At 40.2% G+C, this 12381-nt stretch overlaps 2 protein-coding genes across 11 annotated transcripts in view; one reads left to right on the top strand and one right to left on the bottom strand.

Moving 5' to 3' along the window:
- Nucleotides 1-9320, bottom strand: part of dlk2 (delta like non-canonical Notch ligand 2) — a 65783-nt gene extending 56463 nt beyond the window's left edge. For all 4 annotated transcript variants that reach the window (XM_090237956.1, XM_090237963.1, XM_036983187.2 and 1 more), the window contains exons 1-2: nucleotides 9214-9320; nucleotides 9045-9123 (exon numbers count right to left, since the gene is read on the bottom strand). The gene's annotated coding sequence lies outside the window, so the exon portion shown is untranslated. The remainder of the gene's footprint in view (nucleotides 1-9044; nucleotides 9124-9213) is intronic.
- Nucleotides 9321-11083: 1763 nt separating this feature from the next.
- Nucleotides 11084-12381, top strand: part of tjap1 (tight junction associated protein 1 (peripheral)) — a 78534-nt gene continuing 77236 nt past the window's right edge. For all 7 annotated transcript variants that reach the window (XM_036983179.2, XM_090237890.1, XM_036983163.2 and 4 more), the window contains exon 1: nucleotides 11084-11451. The gene's annotated coding sequence lies outside the window, so the exon portion shown is untranslated. The remainder of the gene's footprint in view (nucleotides 11452-12381) is intronic.

The following is a 12381-nucleotide window of genomic DNA, read 5'->3' as shown; positions in this document are numbered from 1 at the left end:
TCTCCTCCCTTCCTATAGGCAGAAACTCAGACAGGAAGTACCCATGCTAAGGTCTATTAAATGCTGGTCTGACCAATAGGAATCAATGCTTCAAGATTGTTTTGATGACGTGCACTGGGATATGTTCCAGGTAGCCTCTGAGAATAACATTGACGTAAACACAGTGAATCAGTTCATCAGGAAGTGTATAGGGGATGTTGTTCCAACTGTGACTATTAAAACCTACCCAAACTAGAAACCGTGGATAGACGGCAGCATACGGAAAAACTGAAAGCGCAAACCACCGCATTTAACCATGGCAAGGTAAGGCAATCAAACAGGCAAAACGTCAGAACTACCTGCCCTCCATGACACCTACAGCACCCGATGTCACAGGAAGGCCAAAAAGATCATCAAGGACAACAACCACCCGAGCCACTGCCTGTTCACACCGCTAACATCCAGAAGGCGAAGTCAGTACAGGTGCATCAAAGCCGGGCCGAGAGACTGAAAAACAGCTTCTAATCAGAGAGGCTGCTGCCTACATTGAGACCCAATCACTGGCCACTTTAATAAATGGATCACTAGTCACTTTAAACAATGCCACTTCAATAATGTTTACATATCTTACATTACTCATATCATATGTATATACTATTGCACCTTGCCTATGCCGCTCGGCCATCGCTCAGCCATATATGTATATGTAAATATTCTCATTCACCCCTTTAGATTTGTGTGTATTAGGTGGTTGTTGGGAAATGGTTACATTACTTGTTAGATATTACTGCACTGTCTGAACTAGGAACACAAGCATTTCACTGAACCTACAATAACATCTGCTAAATATGTGTATGTGACAAATAAAATTTGATTTGAAAGACGGTGAAGGTTATCAGAAGAGTACCAGTCTTTTTTGAGCAACACTGTAATGTGGGCTGTGTACATAGAATCTGGGAGAGCTCCGTTTTTGCAAAAAATTTGCCAGCATTGGCATGAACATAGGGCTAAGCTGGGGCAAAAAAGCTTTGTAGAACTCTCTGGGAAATCCATCTGGGCCTGGGTACTTGTTAGGTGGCATGGAGGTAATTGCCTCTAGGACCTCCTCAGGAGTGAAGGGGGAGTTGAGATCTTCTTGGTCGGTCTCTGATAGTTTTGGTAGCGAGATTCCCTCTAGAAAGGAAGGGAGTTCTGCATCTGTATGCTTTCTCTCAGATGTATATAATTTGCAGTAAAAATCCTGAAAAGTTAAATTCATCTAATTTGGATTATATGTGACCTCGCCATCTGCTGTTTGGATGGCCATGACTGTACGCCCTGACTGCTCTTTTTTTAAATTGGTAAGCAAGCAATCTGCTAGGCCTATTGCTATAATTTCTGTTTGGTAAAGAAAACTTTTTTTTTTTTCTTCATCTCCCGAGTATAGTCCAATTCAGTTTAGCTGCTTTAAGTTGACTCCAGGAGGAGCTGTCTGGGGGTTGTTTATGTACTTTTTCACAGCGTTTCAGCTCGCTCTCAAGATCTAACCTGTGTGCTTCCATTTATTTTTTCCTAAACGAAGCATATGCAATTACATGACCTCTTACTGTGGCTTTGGCATCGTCCCACATGGTGGCCGGAGAAACAGGAGAGTCTTTGTTGTCTATCCATGTAGTAACCAATGTATGGAATGCTTTGTTTGATAACATGGAGGTGTAGAATTTCCAGCACTTTGACCTTGGGATGTGTTTACAGAGGTCAAAGCAGAGGTGGACAAAGGCGTTCTCTGAAAGAGCTATGGGTCCGATTGTAGGAAATGTAAGAAAATCTTTGGAATAAAAATATAATCTATACGAGAGTAGGTGTAATGGACATTGGAGAAGTATGTATAGTCCATAGATGAGCTATTAGTCGCTCTCCAGATATTTATCAGTCCCATCTCTTTAGTAAGAGAGTTCAACATCTTTGCTGATCTAGGGTTTGTGGTGGGGACTTGAGATGATTTGTCCAGACTTGAATTGAGGGTACAATTAAAATCTCCAGCCAGAACTCCAAAGGAAAAACAATGCTCATTGAACAGGGTTATCATTTTCGACATGAAAGCAGAAGAATCAGTGTTAGGGGCATATACACTGCTCAAAAAATAAAGGGAACACTTAAACAACACAATATAACTCCAAGTCAATCACACTTCTGTGAAATCAAACTGTCCACTTAGGAAGCAACACTGATTGACAATAAATTTCACATGCTGTTGTTGTTACTGTAATTTAGTTATTCCAATATGTTTTCATTAATTGAATTCCCTTAATCTATTTTATGAGAATTTGTAAGATTCTTGTTTGCATAAAATAGACGGAGACCAGTCTTTTCAATAATAGGTAACAGAATTTATTCTCGGAGCGCGCTGCCGCGTTACCACGAGCAACAGTTTATATACAATAACATGACGTCATTTCATTGCTTTTAAAATGAATCTCCTCCTCTAGACCGGGACAAAGGGAACTTTAAAAGTTCATTCAAAGTTCATTCCAACTCACTAACACATACACAAGACACACAACACAACTGAATTAACAGTTGTGGAGGTTGTGGAGGAGGCCGTAGGTGGGCAACAACTCAGCAGCAGGACCGCTACCTCCGCCTTTGTGCAAGGAGGAGCAGGAGGAGCACTGCCAGAGCCCTGCAAAATTACCTCCAGCAGGCCACAAATATGCATGTGTCTGCTCAAACGGTCAGAAACAGACTCCATGAGGGTGGTATGAGGGCCCGACATCCACAGGTGGGGGTTGTGCTTACAGCCCAACACCATGCAGGACGTTTGGCATTTGCCAGAGAACACCAAGATGGCAAATTCGCCACTGGCGCCCTGTGCTCTTCACAGATGAAAGCAGGTTCACACTGAGCACATGTGACAGACGTGACAGAGTCTGGAGACACCGTGGAGAACGTTCTGCTGCCTGCAGCATCCTCCAGCATGACCGGTTTGGCGGTGGGTCAGTCATGGTGTGGGTGGCATTTCTTTGGGGGGCCTCACAGTCCTCCATGTGCTCGCCAGAGGTAGCCTGACTGCCATTAAGTACCGAGATGAGATCCTCAGACCCCTTGTGAGACCTTATGCTGGTGCGGTCGGCCCTGGGTTCCTCCTAATGCAAGACAATGCTAGACCTCATGTGGCTGGAGTGTGTCAGCAGTTCCTGCAAGAGGAAGGCATTGATGCTATGGACTGGACCGCCCGTTCCCCAGACCTGAATCCAATTGAGCACATCTGGGACATCATGTCTCGCTCTATCCACCAACGCCACGTTGCACCACAGACTGTCCAGGAGTTGGCGGATGCTTTAGTCCAGGTCTGGGAGGAGATCCCTCAGGAGACCATCCGCCACCTCATCAGGAGCATGCCCAGGCGTTGTAGGGAGGTCATACAGGCACGTGGAGGCCACACACACTACTGAGCCTCATTTTGACTAGTTTTAAGGACATTACATCAAAGTTGGATCAGCCTGTAGTGTGGTTTTCCACTTTAATTTTGAGTGTGACTCCAAATCCAGACCTCCATGGGTTGATAAATTTGATTTCCATTGATAATTTTTGTGTGATTTTGTTGTCAGCACATTCAACTATGTAAAGAAAAAAGTATTTAATAAGAATATTTCATTCATTCAGATCTAGGGTGTGTTATTTTAGTGTTCCCTTAATTTTTTTGAGCAGTGTATATTTAAGATAGTAATTGGTTGCTCATACAGTCACCCAGTTATCAGAATAAATGTCCCCCCTGGAGCAGATATGTTTTTGTCAATTATGAATGTAACATGCTCATGGATAAGTATGACCGTGCCTCTACTGTTTGATTTGAAAGATGAGAAATACACCTGTCCCACCCAAGCTCTGTGGAGTTTAGCATGTTCAGCATCACAGAGGTGTGTCTCTTGTCTGCTTTTTCCTTTTTGAGAGCACATAGTATTTTTTCCCGTTTTATTGCATGACCGAGCCCATGGCAGTTCCATGTCAGTAGATTTAAGGTACTAGTCAACGTCTTCGCACAGTAATCGAACTCTAGTGCAAGTCATAGCTGGGTATAGGTGGATAATAGTTACAGCTCCGATCACATAAAAGAAAAAGAAACGGTGTACATAAAATAACAATCTCTGAACACCCCAGCCGAGTTCCCAAACAACTCGACATATCCTGTTGGATCTGTTAACCCCACTCTCAGTCACAATTCTTTTTCCCGTTTTCGCAATGCCCAACATCTCCCGAGAGAACAAAAGGCCTCGTCCTTTCTGCCCCGCAGTAAGTTAAGTGTCAACGTCACCCCATCCAGACCACAGTAAAAAAGAGAGTGAGAAATGGCGTAAATAAAATCAATAGACCAGCCAACAAATACATCCCCCAAAGGACATAAGCTTAATCGTTTGGACTAAATAAAACAGACATGAGGGAGCAAATCACTAAGAGGGATCTATAGGATAAGTTATTTGTTATTATTAAAACGAAATATCAACAGGATAAGGCGGTCATAACCATTGGCATAAAATTGACACACTGAGCCTCTCGTTAGGTCTGTAGATGTGTCGTAATCGACAGGCTCCCAATGGTGAAGGTCTATGTAATAAATACAAATAAAAAAGTAGTCTATAGGCCTAATATAAATTAACAGTATCTGATCACTTTGTCAACCAATTAGCTTATGTTCTACAGACAAGATGAAAAGCTGTAAATGGATAATTTTCTCACTTGAAATAAAAGAGAAAATACAAGTAGGCTAAAACGTTAGTAGGCCGAGGTTAGCCTATAGGACCTATCCCTCTCAGCTAAAATAAATAAGAAATAGACGACTATAATGACATTTAGCTGGGCGGGTGGGTCATTGGACTGCGGCTATATGTTGTCTTACCTCCATTGGTAATAACAGTAATCGCTTTTAGTCATTGGTCCATTTTTCAGTGGCCAGGATTGTCCTTCAAAAAACATTTAGCCTCTTCTGGAATTTTAAAGTGTCGCAGTGCTCCTTGGTGAAGAATCCTGAGCTCGTTTGGGTATTTGAATCCCCTGAAGATGCCTCGGTCAATTAAGTATTCCAGCTGACAGGTCCTGGTGGAAGGTGAGTTTGCGTTTCCCACTGTATGGTGTTGATTTTCGCCGCCTGTAGGACTTGTTCCTTGTCGGTGAATCTCAGGAAAGGTATGGTGACTGGGGGCCTCAGTGCTCGGTGAGCTCTCGACTTCTATGGGCCTGTCGGTGGACAGGTGGAGCCACTCGGGGATGTTTGTCTTGCAGGTAGCGGATCAGTGGTATGTTTCCCTCTTCTTTTCCGGACAGGTTTAATAGAACAAAGTTATTCCTTCGCCCCCTATTTTCTTTTTAGCAGATGCTAATGTTTCCATGGTGTCTGTCAGTGAGTTTTCCATGGATAAGATTTGCCCCGCGTTGATGGTTATGCTTTTTCTGAAGCTAGCTGTTTCTTGGAGACTTTTTCCGCGGCAATTGCTCGAGTCCGGGTGACAATGTCACATGTAATGTCGCCTTTTGTAGCCGCCATGGCTTTTTTTTTTTACTAAAGCTAATGGGTTTAACTTGAAGTGCAGGTAAGATTAAGAATTGGACATTACTTGTGCGGAGCTGCGGAACTCTCAGTTCATTCGGCCATCTCGTTTAAGGGTCACGTCAAATGTCAGCATTTTTATTAATTTGTAATAATTTCGAAAAACACAATTCCACTTTGACAATATGGGTTATTGTGTGTAGTGACAAATATAAATGTAATCCATTTTAAATTTAGGCTGTAACACAACCTTTTGAAAAAGTCAAGGGGTGTGAATACTTTCTGAAGGTACTGTAACTCACCCAACTTCCACAACTTGTCAATATGATTTGACCATGGTAAATGATCATCCAATATTTCTCCTAGAAGTTCCGCTTATTCAAATATGGTATGCTTTTGGATTGTTACATTTGGCAACCGAGGCACCAAATTTCAAACACACAGCTAAAACAGTTTTAAAAAAATGATTTGTAGATACAGGGCCATCATAGGATTAACGCATTAACCACACAGAAGCCCTTTTCCAATATGGCCGCCAAACAACCCAAGGGTCTTATTGGATCAATTTCGCATGACCATACCTGTATGAAATATAACTGTAGTATGCCCATTAATATCTTAAAATCTTCATAGTGATGTAGAATACACAACCAAATGAGCCAGGAGTGCCAGATATTTAAAGATGTTAAATCACTTTCAGAATTTTGGGAAGAATGTGCCCAAAAAGATGTCTGAATTGCCAATTTCTGATTATTTTTGTATCTTTAAGTGCAATATTTCATCTTCAAACATTTAAAATGGACATGTACATGTGAAAAGTCATGCATGTGATCTGATTCAAATGATATATCAATGTTGTCCTATTAACTGTTTTCATAAAAAATACAATTGCTGCATACATTACAAGGTCAAATTCAATAGGAATGCCAATACGTTTTAACCTAATATCTTTATGATGAGAGCAGGAAACCATTACACAGTCTAAATTAATATCTATTCTTACGATGAGGCCATAGCAGATTGGTCTGTTAATAGAATACTAAAAGTAATATAATTGGCCTTAACAGGCCCAACATCGGATTTACTACATTGTAACGGAATATATGTAGAAGGTTTATAGTTCTCATAATGAAAACAGTTAATAGGATAACATTGTATGTCGTTTTAATCAGCTTAAATTCATGACTATTTACATGTGTAAATAAATTGTAAATGTTTGAATATTAAATATTTAAATTAAGGATCACAACAGAAATCAGAAATCAGCGATTCGGACAGCTTTTTGTGCACATTCTTACCACATTTGTGTGAATAATTTAACATCTTTGTATATCTGGCACTCCTGGCTCATTTGGTTGTGTATTCTACATCACTATGAACATTTTACTATATTATTGGGCATACTACTATATTTTATACAGGTATGGTCATGCAAAATTCATCCAATAAGTCGGCAATATTGGAAAAAGGCTTCTGTGTGGTTAATGCTTGAATCCTGCGATGGCCCTGTATCTACAAAACCATTTTTTAACCTGTTTTAACTGTTTGTGTGAAATATGGTGCCTCTGTCACAATCCAAAAACATATGGCTAAGCTTTCAACATCCTAATGTCAATGGCAGAATATGGGGTATTTTTAAACAATAGTTGTAGTTGATGCTTTCAAAGTTGGTTACTGTATATTATATATAATTTGAAAGGTAATTTCATGAGCTTTCAGCATCACATGTCAAACAAAGTTTAAAATGTAACAGGATTGCCTTTTTAAAGCAATTTATACAGGTAATTCTGAAATGTACCCTAGAGGTCAAAAATCAAAGTACTGTCCATCTGAACATTCCGAAAATGTGTCTGATGGATAGGTGTGAATCTAAGCTTTCCAATGACACATGATTAAAGGGTATACATGTACAATAACTTATATACTCACAGTGTTTGTAATAGGGTCAAATCCCTATGGGAAAAATGAATGGGATGGAGGTATGAAAGAATGAGTGATAACCGGAGAAAGCTCCAGCTGCTGTACTGCTATCCCACATTTTCCTCTAGGGACATAGACCTTAAAAATCCCTATGAGACATCCCCCATGCTAATCGACAATTAGGAGAGGAATTTCTGCTACTTATCCTCCCCTTGTGGTTATGTCTGGTAATGCTAGATATAGAGATAATATAGTGAATTTCTTCTCATTTATTTGAAGGCTGCATGTGACTGTTGTCTCAATTTAATCCTATTAGAGATGTCCAGGAGTGACACAGGGGTTACATTCAATCCCTCTTCTGTGAAATGTAATGTCTAAGAGCTCTGAAACCTCCATTCAACAAGCTATATAGCCAATCAGTCATTGTTTATGTCGGTGAATAACAATTTGTAACACTTCAAATGTTGAGAATTGTAAATAGTTGTTTAGTGGCCTTGCCACCACTTGAGCGGAACAGGCATGTGGGTTTTGTAAACCATAATGCCACTCCATCAGAAGACAACAGGGGAAAGGATCTGGCAGGCTCTGTCACTCTGCCTTACCCACATTAGTGACATGAAGCTCTGTCACACTACACTACAGCGGAAGAGGAGCAGATTTTCCCGCTGTGCCACGAATGGGTTTTCCAGCAAGCCAGAGTGTTTTCCAACCAAGGAAAACAAACATAGCCGGGGGCTGAACCTGCTGGTGTGAAAAGGGGAAACGGTGACTCTCTCAAGGTTCATGCTGCCTCTTCATATGAGAACATTAGAATCAAAATATGTTTATTATTTTCTGTGGCACACTAATATAACCCTTCCTTTCTAGTTAACACAAATAACCATAATTGCCTATGGTGGAATGGATTCTAGTTTAGGTTTGGTCTAGTTTGATTATAATTGTATTCTCTTTTAAACATAAAGAAAAATATTTTAAAAACATAACTTCCCATTTTAGCAGCTTAGTGTATTTACACGTAATATGGTTACATCCTCAATGTATCTAAAAGGTTGTTGTAGTAAAAATCTGTGGTTTAAAGTACTTACGTAAAAATACTTTAAAGTACTACTTTTACTTCACCACTAAAGATACATTTTCGCTGACACTCAAAAGTACTTGTTACATTTTGAATGCTTAGACTTTTACTCAAGTATTATTTTACTGGCTGACTTTCACTTTTACTTAAGTAATTTTTTATGAAGGTATCTTTACTTTTACTCAAGTATGACAACTGTACTTTTTCCACCACCGGTAAAAACAAAGCCTGGGTGATGGTACAATGGTTTCCTCTGCTGTTTTTAACACAAAAAAACGGATATACCAAACTGCCATTAATTACAGGCTGCCGTGTTACCAAAAGTTTGTTTTGACCTTGCAGTTTATGTTTTCAGTAATACGCCTACAGAGCTTTGTGAAAGGTTTTTGGGCATGTTCTACCATGAAATTGCATATTGTATTTTGAAAGCACTTACCTTTTCATGCGACTCTTAATTATTCCTAAATAAACAATATCTCAACTACAGTAATCCGCTTCTCTCTGCTGCCACCCCCCCCCCCCCCCCCCCCCCAACCACCCACCTACCTGTGCAGATTTGAGAGGATTTTGTTTGATGAGGAGACACACTGATCACAACGATCTGGTTTGCTGGTTTTCTCATGTGCTGGGGGAAATTATTCAGGATGACTCATTGTTTTTAATTCATTCAAACATTTTCTAGCTCCTCCACCTAAAATGCAAATGACTCACTCACCAGCCTGCTCCCCGTCATGGTGTGAGGCTTGCTGAAGTGCTGGGCCAGTGGACTCTGATACCTATGGCGTGACACGTGTTCTCTACCTTCTGTTCTCAGGTCAGCTGTCTGCACTTCTAACAGGCAGGTAGAGCATTAGTATGCAACCTCCTGCTGGGCCTGACAGGAAAGGGCCTCCTCACCTGGTGAAACCAAACAACAACCAGCACATTAGAATATAGAGAGATATGCAACTCCAGGAGCATTGTTTTGTGCTGTTGAAAGATGAATGCAGGTTAATTAATTGTCTTACTAGAGGGTATGGCAAGGTGCTGTTGACAACATTGTTTGAAATGTAGAACTAGGGATTCTAAACAATGACTTCTGAGACAACCATAAGTGCCTTATATAATTTACCTACTTTAATCGTATATAATCCTAAAGTGGTTAATCATTCTGCGGCAGGTAGCCTAGTGGTTAGAGCGTTGGACTAGTAAATGAATGGTTGCAAGACCGAATCCCTGAGCTGACAAGGTACAAATCTGTCGTTCTGCCCCCGAACAAGGCAGTTAACCCACTGTTCATAGGCTGTCATTGAAAATAAGAATTTCTTCTTAACTGACTTGCCTAGTAAAATAAACATTTTAAAACACTTTTTATTTGTCCAAATATAGCCTATACCATTGCCAACCGCTGTGTAATAATTGATTCAGTTTAAAAATGGCAGGGCGCCTGGAATGAGCAATCATTGATGAAGTTAGCTGAACTGGTTTTCTGTTCTGAGGAGTGCTCATCTTTGCTCATGGAGCCACAAATGTGTCAACTAGGATCAGAGACTGCCACCTGCTGCTCAGCCTCTATGTGTAACACATCAGGAGCCCAGAGGACCCTCACTGCGTTTACAATGGCAGCCCAATTCTGATCTTATTTTCACTAATTGGTCTTTTGACCAACCAGATCAGATCTGAAAAATATCTGGTGTGAAAAGGGCTGATGTGATTGGTCAAAACACCAATCAGTGGAAAAAATATCAGAATTGGGTAGCCTCTTTTCTCCCAATGCTTTGTTCTGGCTCATTTTGTCCAAAAAACAAAGATTCTTGCAGTAGCCTACGTTTCAGATATTACTTGAAATATTTGGGGATTGCCTATCCAGTGAATACAATTATGAATTATTGTTTTGTCTTCCACTTGGGATCAATGGTGAAGATGCATAAAGATGGAGAATTTCAGATATGATGCCATCGTTTCAGCATTATCTACAGAGTTTTTAAACTACAGCAAGGGACATGGTTCAATGCACCAATAAATCAGCAAAATCTACTTTTTCGTTTTTTCTAATTGCTGCTATCTTGAAACTATAATTGTGATCAGGTATATTGTGCTAATGCCCATACAAAAAAAAGAGTAACCATGAGTGTGACAAAACATGTATTTTTTACTGCTCTAAATGAAGTTGGTAACCAGTTTATAATCGCAATAAGGCACCTCAGGGGTTTGTGGTATATGGCCAATACACCACGGCTAAGGGCTGTTTCCAGGCACTCTGTTGTGCCGTGCTTAAGAACAGCCCTTAGCCATGGTATGTATATTGGCCATATATCACACCCCCTCAGGCCTTATTGCTTAAATAGCCTATGTTGGGCAGTAGGCCTAATTTAATTGACATCATGAAGTAGACTATTGGGCACTTTGTTATCAACGTTTAACATCTAACCCTTTTGCCTATTATTAAATGAATGTACTTCAATTGATATAAAAAATAGCACCTTCACTCATTATGTGTACCATGAAACTAGTGGCCTATGAAGTGCTGCAGCTAGTGCAAAGTTGGAAGAGCCCACCTGCCATCCCATTTCCAGAATATCATGAACGTCAGGACGCGCAGTGCGTGGGGATTCCTAGGATTACCCAGCGTACCCCGCGGGTAAAGATGGCGATAAATGAAGAGGGTAGGAGATCAACTTTGGCCGGGAACAACTATACCCGAATTTCGGTTTTATAGAGAATAAACCGTTAGTTATCGGTTGTGTAATTGCTTAATGGTTAGGCACTTATATCAGTGCCATTCTTGAGTCTAGTCTACGCAACGTGATCGAATAATTACAGCGCATGAGCTTCCTTCCTTGCGACCAAACTGCAGACAGCGTCCGTCCTAAGAAGAGCGGATAAAGTTTATTACGGATCTGACTTAGCCCTCTGACACTGATTTTTTTTTATTGTATTATTTGGGGTAACTATAACAGCAGACATTAAACAGGTAAGATTTAAGTTTAGCTGTCTATATTTATAGTAATCTAAAGAAGCAAACGTTTGTAGATGTGTTATTTGTGAACAAAATTCGATACAATACCTTTTGAAGTGGGCCACAGAACCGAATTCAATGGGGGTGTACTTTCGTTATCGCGTGACCGGTCAATCATGACATCAAATCGATGGCTTATTTTTGATTATTTTTAGCTAAATTGTTAACATCGATATCGGAGATATTTTGCATTTGTTTTAACTGGCTAAGTCATTTGCATCGACTGTAAATCATTGAGTCGGACATTGCCGCAGGCTATGTAGTGTGAGTAAGTATCGACAGAGGTGCCCGTTTGTATTTAAAGCCTACTCAATGTTTTTATGATTTGATCTGACCGATAAATCCACCGTTGACTGATATTGATGGCACTGAGTTAGAGGTGGATTCATTACGTCTTGCATCAGAAAACGTTTACGGTGTAAGAAACCCAACGAAGGCAAACAGTAAACGGAACGAAATGGGGAGGGACCTACTTGAATTTGTTCAATAGAAACTCTCGTTTGCTTAGTAATGTAAACGATTGACGAAACGTTTTGCAACCGAATCTGCATAATGAGTATGCCAGTATGCTGTCAATGCATCACTATCTCGATTGCTAAGGTAATATGGCCTGAGATTTGCTAACTCTGATTCGTCCATATCGTTTGATCTAAGCACCTGTCATTTTTCACTTTCAAGAAAACCTCATGAAATTCGAGGTCGGGAGACAATTCCTTCTTTAAAAGTTGAAATCAACTTGATATGGGTAGTTGACTAGACACCCATTTTAATCCATAATGGCAAAATTGTTATACAAATACTAAAAGCTTTTAATTTAATTTATTTAAAAAAAAAACTTGAATCATGAGTCAATTCATGCAGTGTTTGTCACGGTTGGTTCATTGT

This window comes from Oncorhynchus mykiss, chromosome 1 (assembly GCF_057628025.1).
Source record: "Oncorhynchus mykiss isolate SJ-2025 chromosome 1, ASM5762802v1, whole genome shotgun sequence".
Lineage (NCBI taxonomy): Eukaryota > Metazoa > Chordata > Actinopteri > Salmoniformes > Salmonidae > Oncorhynchus > Oncorhynchus mykiss.
This window is presented reverse-complemented; position numbering and strand designations above follow the sequence as displayed.